This window comes from Rhinopithecus bieti, unplaced genomic scaffold (genome assembly GCF_001698545.2).
Source record: "Rhinopithecus bieti isolate Rb0 unplaced genomic scaffold, ASM169854v2 scaffold_9824, whole genome shotgun sequence".
NCBI lineage: Eukaryota > Metazoa > Chordata > Mammalia > Primates > Cercopithecidae > Rhinopithecus > Rhinopithecus bieti.
In genome coordinates this window covers 75,913-84,787 of record NW_016806132.1, presented here as the reverse complement: position 1 = coordinate 84,787, position 8,875 = coordinate 75,913, and positions in this window count along the sequence as shown.

Below are 8,875 nucleotides of genomic sequence, written 5' to 3'. Positions count from 1 at the left end.
GAGGCCACCCAGGGGTCCCCATGTCTGCTTTGGGGCTCGAGTCCAGCCCGGGGTCCCAGGCACCGCCTGGGGTCCTCACGTCTGCCTTAGAGACTGGCGTTCCCCGTGGGAGTCCCGGACACCGCCCAGGTGGGTCCCCACGTCTGCCTTGGGGCTTGAGTCCAGCTCTGGGGGTCCTGGGCGTCGCCCAGTTGTCCCCACCTTTGCTCTGGGGGCTGGAGACCTACTCTGGGGGGTCCCGGACGCCGCCCAGGTGGGTCCCTTGTCTGCCTTGGGGGCTTGAGTCCAGCCCTGGGGGTCCTGAACACCGCCCAGGAGTCCCCACGTCTGCCTCGAATCGTGTCCTGGGGGTCCCGGACGCCTCCCAGGGGTCCCCATGTCTGTCTTGGGCCTCGAGTCCAGCCGTGAGGTCCCGAATGCTGCCTTGGAGGGTGGAGTCCAGCTCTGAGGGTCCTGAAGTCTGCTTTGGGGCCTCGAGTCCATCCCAGGGGTCTCTGAGTCTACATTGGGGGCCTGGATGGGATCCAGCGGGTCTGAGTCCAGCCTCGGGAGCCCCTGCGGAGGAGCTGTGAGTGGGGCAGGGGCCTGGGAGATGCCAGGAAGATGCGAGCGGCGCCCCACTGGGTCCAGGGGATGGTGAGAGGCAGCCGGTCCCAGAGAAGCTCCCCCACAAACTGTGACCCGTGCTGTGCAAAGCGTCCCGCAACCCCAGCCCTCACCAGCAGTTCTTGCATTTTTCAGATCCGTTGCATTTGGCATGTTCCTTAAGCGTCTGCAGGAACCCCTAGCCTTCTTGGTATTTCAGGAGGGTTTGCTAATCCCCCCTCATTGTAGGATCGGGGTATCCCAGCTGCTAATTCCCTTCCTAACAGCCCTGCAGGGCCTGGATTACCGGTGTGAGAGGTGACATTTTCCGCCCGAATTTCCTAGGAAGGACAGGTGGCTGTAGCCTGCGCATTTGTGTAAATTAACCTCCCTTTTTAGTTCTGTGAAAGGAGAACTCGATTCGTTTAAAGTCACCTGCGTGAAAGGGGCCCTTGATTAGCTTAAAATCACCGGAATTAGCTTAAACTCGTGTGATCTCAATTGGCCTCTGAATCTTTTTTTTTTTTTTTTTTTTAGACGGAGTCTCGCTCTGTCGCCCAGGCTGGAGTGCAGTGGCCGGATCTCAGCTCACTGCAAGCTCTGCCTCCTGGGTTTATGCCATTCTCCTGCCTCAGCCTCCCGAGTAGCTGGGACTACAGGCGCCCGCCACCTCGCCCGGCTAGTTTTTTGTATTTTTTAGTAGAGACGGGGTTTCACCATGTTAGCCAGGATGGTCTCGATCTCCTGACCTCGTGATCCGCCCGTCTCGGCCTCCCAAAGTGCTGGGATTACAGGCTTGAGCCACCGCGCCCGGCCTGGCCTCTGAATCTTTACCACCTGCCAGGTTCCTGCAAGCTCCAGGCTACGTTTTAAGGGGAATAACGCGGATCGCCTTTTTGCGTTACTTTATGTGACCGTAGTTGTAAAACAGAATGGGGGAGACAGCGGGGACTGTGCAGAAATGTCTCCCCCATTTATGCGTTGGGAAAGAGGCTGAGGTGGGAGGATTGCTTGAGCCCAGCAGTTTGATACCAGCATGGGCAACATGGTAAGACCCCTTATCTACGAGAAAAAAAAAAAAAGAAAGAAAAGAAAAGAAAATTAGCCAGGCATGGTGGTGGGTGCCTGTGGTCCCGGCTACTCCCGAGGCTGAGGTGGGAGGATCACTTCAGCCCAGGAGGTGGAGGCTGCAGTGAACTCAGATTGCAGCACTGCACTCCAGCCTGGGTGACAGAGTTAAGACCGCATCTCAAACAAGAAGCACCAATAGGTGTCTGAGGTCAGGCACGGTGGCTCAAGCCTGTAATTCCAGCACTTTAGGAGGCCGAGGTGGGTGGATCACCTGAGGTCAGGAGTTCGAGACCTGCCTGACCAACACGGAGAAACACCGACTCTACTAAATATGCAAAAATTAGCTGGGCATGGTGGCAGGTGCCTGTAGTCCCAGCTACCCCAGAGGCTGAGGTAGGAGAATTGCTTGAACGTGGGAGGTGGAGGTTGCAGTGAGCTGAGATCGCGCCACCGCACTCCAGCCTGGGCGACAGAGCAAGACCTTGACTGGGGGGCGGTCGGGGGAGGCATTTGGAACCGTCGCCAAGCTGGGGATGGACCTAGGACAGTAGTGGGAGCCTCTGCAGGTGGAATCGTGATGTGCCTAGCCGGGGTAAATAGGGTTTGCTATATGTAGCCCTAAGCGGGGGATGTAGACTATTATTTTTTTTAACACCGCTGAACTCAGAATCGGAACGCAGATTTGCCAGGGCAGCGCGGGACAGAGGCCTCTCCGGGGCTCTGTCTTCCCTGTTCATAGACTGCAAGACGGAATGAGAGGGTCCCCAGGTGGTGAACTCAGGGACGTGTGTGTGTGTGTGGGGGGAGGGGGGTGTGTAGCTGTCAATCTGGGCTCTGTACGTGTGTGTGTGTGTGTGTAGCCGACAATCTCCTGGGCTCCGTCTGCCCTGTTAATAGACTGAGAGACGGAATGAGAGCTTCGAAGGTGCTGTGGGAGGCGCTCTGGGCATCCCCAGGTGGTGAAGTCAGGTGTGTGTGTGTGTGTGTGTGTTTGTGTATAGCTGTCAATCTCCTGGGCTCTGTCTTCCCTGTTAATAGACTGAGAGACGGAATGAGAGCGTCCCTAGGTGGACACCTCAGGGACGTGTGTGTGTGTGTGTGTGTAGCTGACAATCTCCTGGGCTCCGTCTGCCCTGTTAATAGAGACAGAATGAGAGCTTTGAAGGGGCTGTGGGAGGAACGCTGGGCATCCCCAGGTGGAGAGCTCAGGGACGTGCATGTGTGTGTGTGTGTGTGTGTGTGTGTGTGTGTGTGTGTGTGTGTGTGTGTGTGTGGCTGTCAATCTCCTGGGCTCTGTCTTTCCTGTTAATAGACTGAGAGATAGAATGAGAGCGTCCCCAGGTGGACAGCTCAGGGACGTGTGTGTGTGTAGCCGTCAATCTCCTGGGCTCCGTCTGCCCTGTTAATAGACTGAGAGATGGAATGAGAGCTTCGAAGGTGCTGTGGGAGGAGCTCTGGGCGTCCCCAGGGGGTGAGCTCAGGGACGTGTGTGTAGCCATCAGTATCCTTCAGTACCTGGTCCCTGTGCCCTCCAAGCCATCCAAGGGCTTCAGGAGGCTGAGCAGAAGGAGTGTCCGTAAGCGAGTTCACGGACCACCTCGCAGGCCCAGACCCCAGCCAGGGGTCCTTGGGAGGGTGAGCCCTGCGGTTGGGGGGATGATGGCTCTGGGGCACGCGAGGCGGACGTTGCACAGTGTTTCGGTCCGGCAATGAGGCTTTGCGTTGCAGGGACAGAGCTGCTCTAGGGACCTGGGGCGCGGCCACTGGCGGTCGCTCAGGATGCTTACGCTGAGCTGTGCCTCTTCCTGGTCTGAATTGTTGGGGAGACGAAAAAGCTGTCAGGTGGCCGGTGCGGGTAGGCTCAGGCCTGTCCTCCCAGCAACCGTCGAGGCCAACACAGGAGGAACTTGACTGAGCCCGGAGTTCCTCTGGGACCATAGTTCTGGTCCAAAGTGAGACCCTCTTCTCTATAAGAATACCTTTTTTATTTTTTTGTTTTTTTGAGACAGTAGTCTCACTTGTGTTCATCCTCGTGGCGTGGGAGTGCAGTGGCACGATCTCAGTCACTGCAACTCATCCTCCGGGGTTTCAAGGTTCTCCTGGGCTCAGCCTCCAAATAGCTGGCGATTACAGGCGCCGCCACACGGCCCGGCTAATCTTTCTTATTTTTAGGTAGAGACGGGGTTCACCATGTTGCCCAGGCTGGCTCCATCTCCGACCTTGTGATCCCCGCCTCGCCTCCCAAATGCTGGGATGACGAGGCGTGAGCCCACCCGGGCCTGGCCTGCAGAAAATTTTATTAATAATTAGCTGGACTTGATGTGGTGAGTGTGGTAAGCCTAGTCTTCGCCGGGTGCTACTGTAGGGAGGCTGAGGCAGGAGGATCGCCTGAGGCCTGGGAGGCTTAACGGGCTGCTGTGAGCTTGTGACGTACTGGTTGTCAGCTGCAGCTCGGGGCCCACCTAGAGTGAGATCCCTGTCTCTAAATAACTCACAGGAGCAGATGTTTCCAGAGGGTTATGTGTGGTCTGTGTTGGGAGCTTCTCCGCTGGGACGCCAGATCTCCTCTCTCCTCCTGTCCGTTCTTTTCTTCCACCTACCCCTCCTTTTTTGCGCTCCGCCCCTCCCCTCCCCGCCTTCTTTCTTTCTCCCCGCCTCTCCTTTCTCCCCGCCTCTCCTTTCTCCCCGCCTCTCCTTTCTCCCCGCCTCTCCTTTCTCCCCGCCTCTCCTTTCTCCCCGCCTCTCCTTTCTCCCCTCCCCTCCCCTCCCCTCCCTTCCCTCCCTTCCTTCCTTTTTCTTTCTTTTCTTTCTTTCATTCTTTCTTTCTTTTTGAGACAGAGTTTTGCTCTTGTTGCCCAGGCTGGAGCGCAACGGCACGATCTGGGCTCACTGCAGCCTCCGCCTCCTGAGTAGCTGGGATTACAGGCAGGCACCACCATACCCGGCTAATTTTGTATTTTTTTAGTAGAGACGGGGTTTCTCCATGTTGGCCAGGCTGGTCTCAAACTCCTGACCTCAGGTGATCCACCTGCCTCCGCCTCCCAAAGTGCTGGGATGACAGGCGTGAGCCACCGTGCCTGGCCCTGCTTTCGTTTCTTCCAGTGGTTTTGGGAGATGCGGGAGGGGAACAGTGGGGATTAACATTCTTGCTGATGGTGGTAAATGTCTTACTGTCTTCTCTGTTATTGATACTATGTCCTGATAGAGGAAAAGAGGGAAGAAAACCGATCATGATGGCATGATGTCACTTCTCTTGTTCCCAGACCAAACCGAAGCTCGGCCTGCTTTTTCTCACAGCCCAACAACGCGACGCGGATGAACTGGGAGAGGACAGGTTTTATTTCTGTAACCGGGTACAGGGAGAAGGTCTGGAAATTATCACCAGACTCAAAATTACAAAGTTTTCCAGAGCTTATGTACCTTGTATGCTATATGTGTAAAGTGTGCATTCATGCAAAGATGTAAGTGGGACGGTTGCGGTGGCTCACGCCTGTCATCCCAGCACTTTGGGAGGCCGAGGCCGGTGGATCACCTGAGGGGGTGGATCACCTGAGGTCGGGAGATTGAGACCAGCCTGGTCAACATGGGGAAATCCCGTCTCTACTAAAAATACAAAATTAGCCGGGCGTGGTGGCAGGTGCCTGATATCCCAGCGATTCAGGAGGCTGAGGCAGGAGAATCCGCTCGAACCCGGGAGGCAGAGGTTGCAGCGAGCCGAGATCGCGCCATTGCACTCCAGCCTGGGCAACAGAGTTGAGACTCGGCCTCAGGAGAAAAAAAAAGGCATGAAGCATTAATTTTTTCTAATCTATAATGTAGGTCTGAGTCCTAAAGACTTTTCTCTGGAGCCTCAGTAAATTGTCTCACTATAGGTGGGTCTGGGGGGCGGGGGGTGCTGATTACCCTTATCTCCTGGTAAACCATGGAGGTTTGGACAGATCCCTTACACCCTAGGAAACCTTGTTTGTGGAGGCCTGGGGAGTTTCTTCAGACCCCCCAGTAAAACTTCTTTAAACCCAAATGGGTCCTGCTGGGAATTCCTTCGTAATCTTTTCATGGTTCAAGGTCCAGGAAAGGCCTCGGCAAAACTCTTGGTGGGCCTTGGTGACATTCCAGCCTTCGTATAAGGACGCTGGGCTCTTACAGTTATTTTTATTTTTATTTATTTTTTGAGACGGAGTTTCATTCTTGTCGCCCAGGCTGGAGTGCAGTGGCCCGATCTCAGCTCAGTGCAGCCTCCGTCTCTTGGGCTCAAGGGATTCTCCTGCCTCAGCCTCCCAAATAGCTGGCATGACAGGCGCCTGCCACCACGCCCGGCTACTTTCGTATTTTTAGTAGAGATGGGGTTTCTCCATGTTGCTCAGGCTGGTCTTGAACTCGTGACCTTGTGATCCACCCGCCTCGGCCTCCCAAAGTGCTGGGATGACAGGCGTGAGCCACCGCGCCTGGCCTCTTTCAGGTTTTTATATGTGATTTGGCCACTCAGTCGGTCCTGAAACCGTTACGGATGCCTGCCTGGTGAGATGCGGCTGCCCCACCGTGGCTGGTATTCGAAATACATCAGAGGCCGCAGACCGCTTAGCAGAAACACCCTGGTTTTGGGAATTTCCTGTTTCCTTGACTTTGAAGTACCAGTGAGTTTTAAGATGTATCATTGATGTAATCACTGTTGGGGGGAAAAAAAAATCTCACACTATTAAAGATTCCTGTGGATGATGAGACGACCTTGGTTTCAGACACACCAAGATATAAGAGAATTGTGCATTTTAGAATCCAGTAAATCTAGGCCAGGGGCGGTGGCTCACGCCTGTCATCCCAGCACTTTGGGAGGCTGAGGCGGGTGGATCACTAGAGGTCGGGAGTTCGAGACCGTCCTGGCCAACATAGAACTCTATTAAAAACACAGAAAATTAGGTGTGCTGGTGGGCGCCTGTAACCCCACCTGCTCTGGAGGCTGAGGCGGGAGAATGGCTTGAACCCGGGAGGCGGAGCTTGCAGTGAGCCGAGATCACGCCACTGCGCTCCAGCCTGGGAGACAGAGCAAGACTCTGTGTCAAAAAAAATAATAATAAAAAAATCTAAGAAATCTGATCATTTACCTGTGCACCTTCACAAGTGTTTAAAAAAAAGATTGCTCTGATATTTTACCTACTATCATCTTAGATGTTTGCAATTTCCTGTCCTGGAGTTTTGTCACTTTCTGCTGACAAAAACATGAACATGTCTCGTGGTAGCCTGTGTTCTTAAACTTGGAGCTGTTTATCCATAGCCCTTGAGAGAAGGGTTCAGTCTGAGTGGGTTGGGCGTGACCGTGACCGTTGTTTGTTTTTTTGAGACAGTCTCACTCTGGGCCGCCCAGGCTGGAGCGTAGTGGTCCATCTCAGCTTGCTGCAAACTCCGCCTCCCAGGTTCAAATGATTCTCCTGCCTCAGACTCCCAGCTAGCTCGGATTACAAACATGCACCACCACACCCGGCTAATTTGTGTATTTTTGATAGAGACTGGGTTTCACCCCGTTGGCCAGGCTGGTCTCGAACGTCTGACCTCAGGTGATCCACCTGCCTCGGCCTCCCAAAGTGCTGGGATGACAGGCGTGAGGCACCACGTCAGGCCAAGGGGGTGGCGGTTTTATAACAGGTTTGCAGATTTGTTTTGTTTTCTTTTTTTTTTTTTTTTTTGAGATGGAGTTTTGCTTTTGTCGCCCAGGCTGGAGTGCAGTGGCGCGATCTTGGCTTACTGCAACCTCTGCCTCCCAGGTTCAAGCCATTCTCCTGCCTCAGCCTCCTGAGTAGCTGGGATTACAGGTATGAGCCACCACGCTTGGCTAATTTTTATATTTTTAGTAGAGAAGGGATTTCACCATATTGACCAGGCTGGTCTCGAACTCCTGACCTCAGGTGATCCACCTGCCTCGGCCTCCCAAAGTGCTGGGATGACAGGCACCTGCCACCACACCCGGCTAATTTTGCATTTTTAGTAGAGACGGGATTTCACCATATTGGCCAGGCTGGTCTCGAACTCGCAACCTCAGCTGATCCACCCGTCTCAGCCTCTCAAAGTGCTGGGATGACAGACGTGAGCCACCGCGCCCAGCCCTGAGATGAACATTAAGATTTGGTTGTGTTCCTGCAGTCCTATATAGGGCTAGAATATTATCACCAAATATCACCAAAATGTGTAAGTATACACACACATGCACACACACATTTGTGAGCGTTTGTAGGCATGCATGCATGGATAATAGATACACCTGTGTATGTCTGTGTATAGACATTTATGTTTCTCAAAATTGTACCAAACAGATGCATGGCTGGGCACGATGGCTCACGCCTGTCATCCTGGCATTTCGGGAGGCTGAGGTGGGCGGATCACCGGAGGTCAGGAGTTTGAGACCAGCCTGGCCAACGTGGTGAAACCTCGTCTCTGCTAAAAATACAAAAATTACCCAGGCGTGGTGGCAGGTGCCTGTCATCCCAGGTACCCGGGAGGCTGAGGCAGGAGAATCGCTTGAACCCGGGAGGTAAAGATTGTGGTGAGCCGAGATCGCACCACTGCTCTCCAGCCTGGGTGAGAAGCGAAATTCTGTCTCAGGAAAATATTTTTTAAAAATTCATATTGTATATATTGTTTTCTAAACTTTTTTTTTTTTTTCTCAGACGGAGTCTTGCTCTGTCACCCAGGCTGGAGTGCAGTGGCGTGATCTCAGCTCACCGAAACCTCTGCCTCCCGGGTCAAGCGATTCTTCTGCCTCAGCCTCCCGAGTACCTGGGATTACAGGCACCTGCTACCACGCCCAGCTAATTGTTCTGTATGTTTAGTAGAGACGGGGTTTCACCGTGTTGGCCAGGCTGGTCTCAAACCCCCGACCACAAGTGATCCACCCGCCTCGGCCTCTGAAAGTGCTGGGATGCCAGGTGCGAGCCACCGCGCCCGGCCTGGAAACCTTTTTGTTTTTTTTGAGGCAGGATTTTGCTGTGTTGCCCACACTGGAGAGCAGTGGTGTGATCTCTGCTTACTTCAGCCTCTACCACCTGGGCTCAAGCAATCCTCCCACTTCAGCCTCCTAAGTAGCTGGGACTACAGGCGTGCACCTTCACACCTGGCTACTGTGTGGTTTTTGTTGTTGTTGTTTATTTTTTTTTTCATGGAGACAGAGTCTCTCAGCCTGTGCTCCCCGGGCTGAACTCAAACTCCTGAGCTCAAGCCCTCGCAAAGTGCT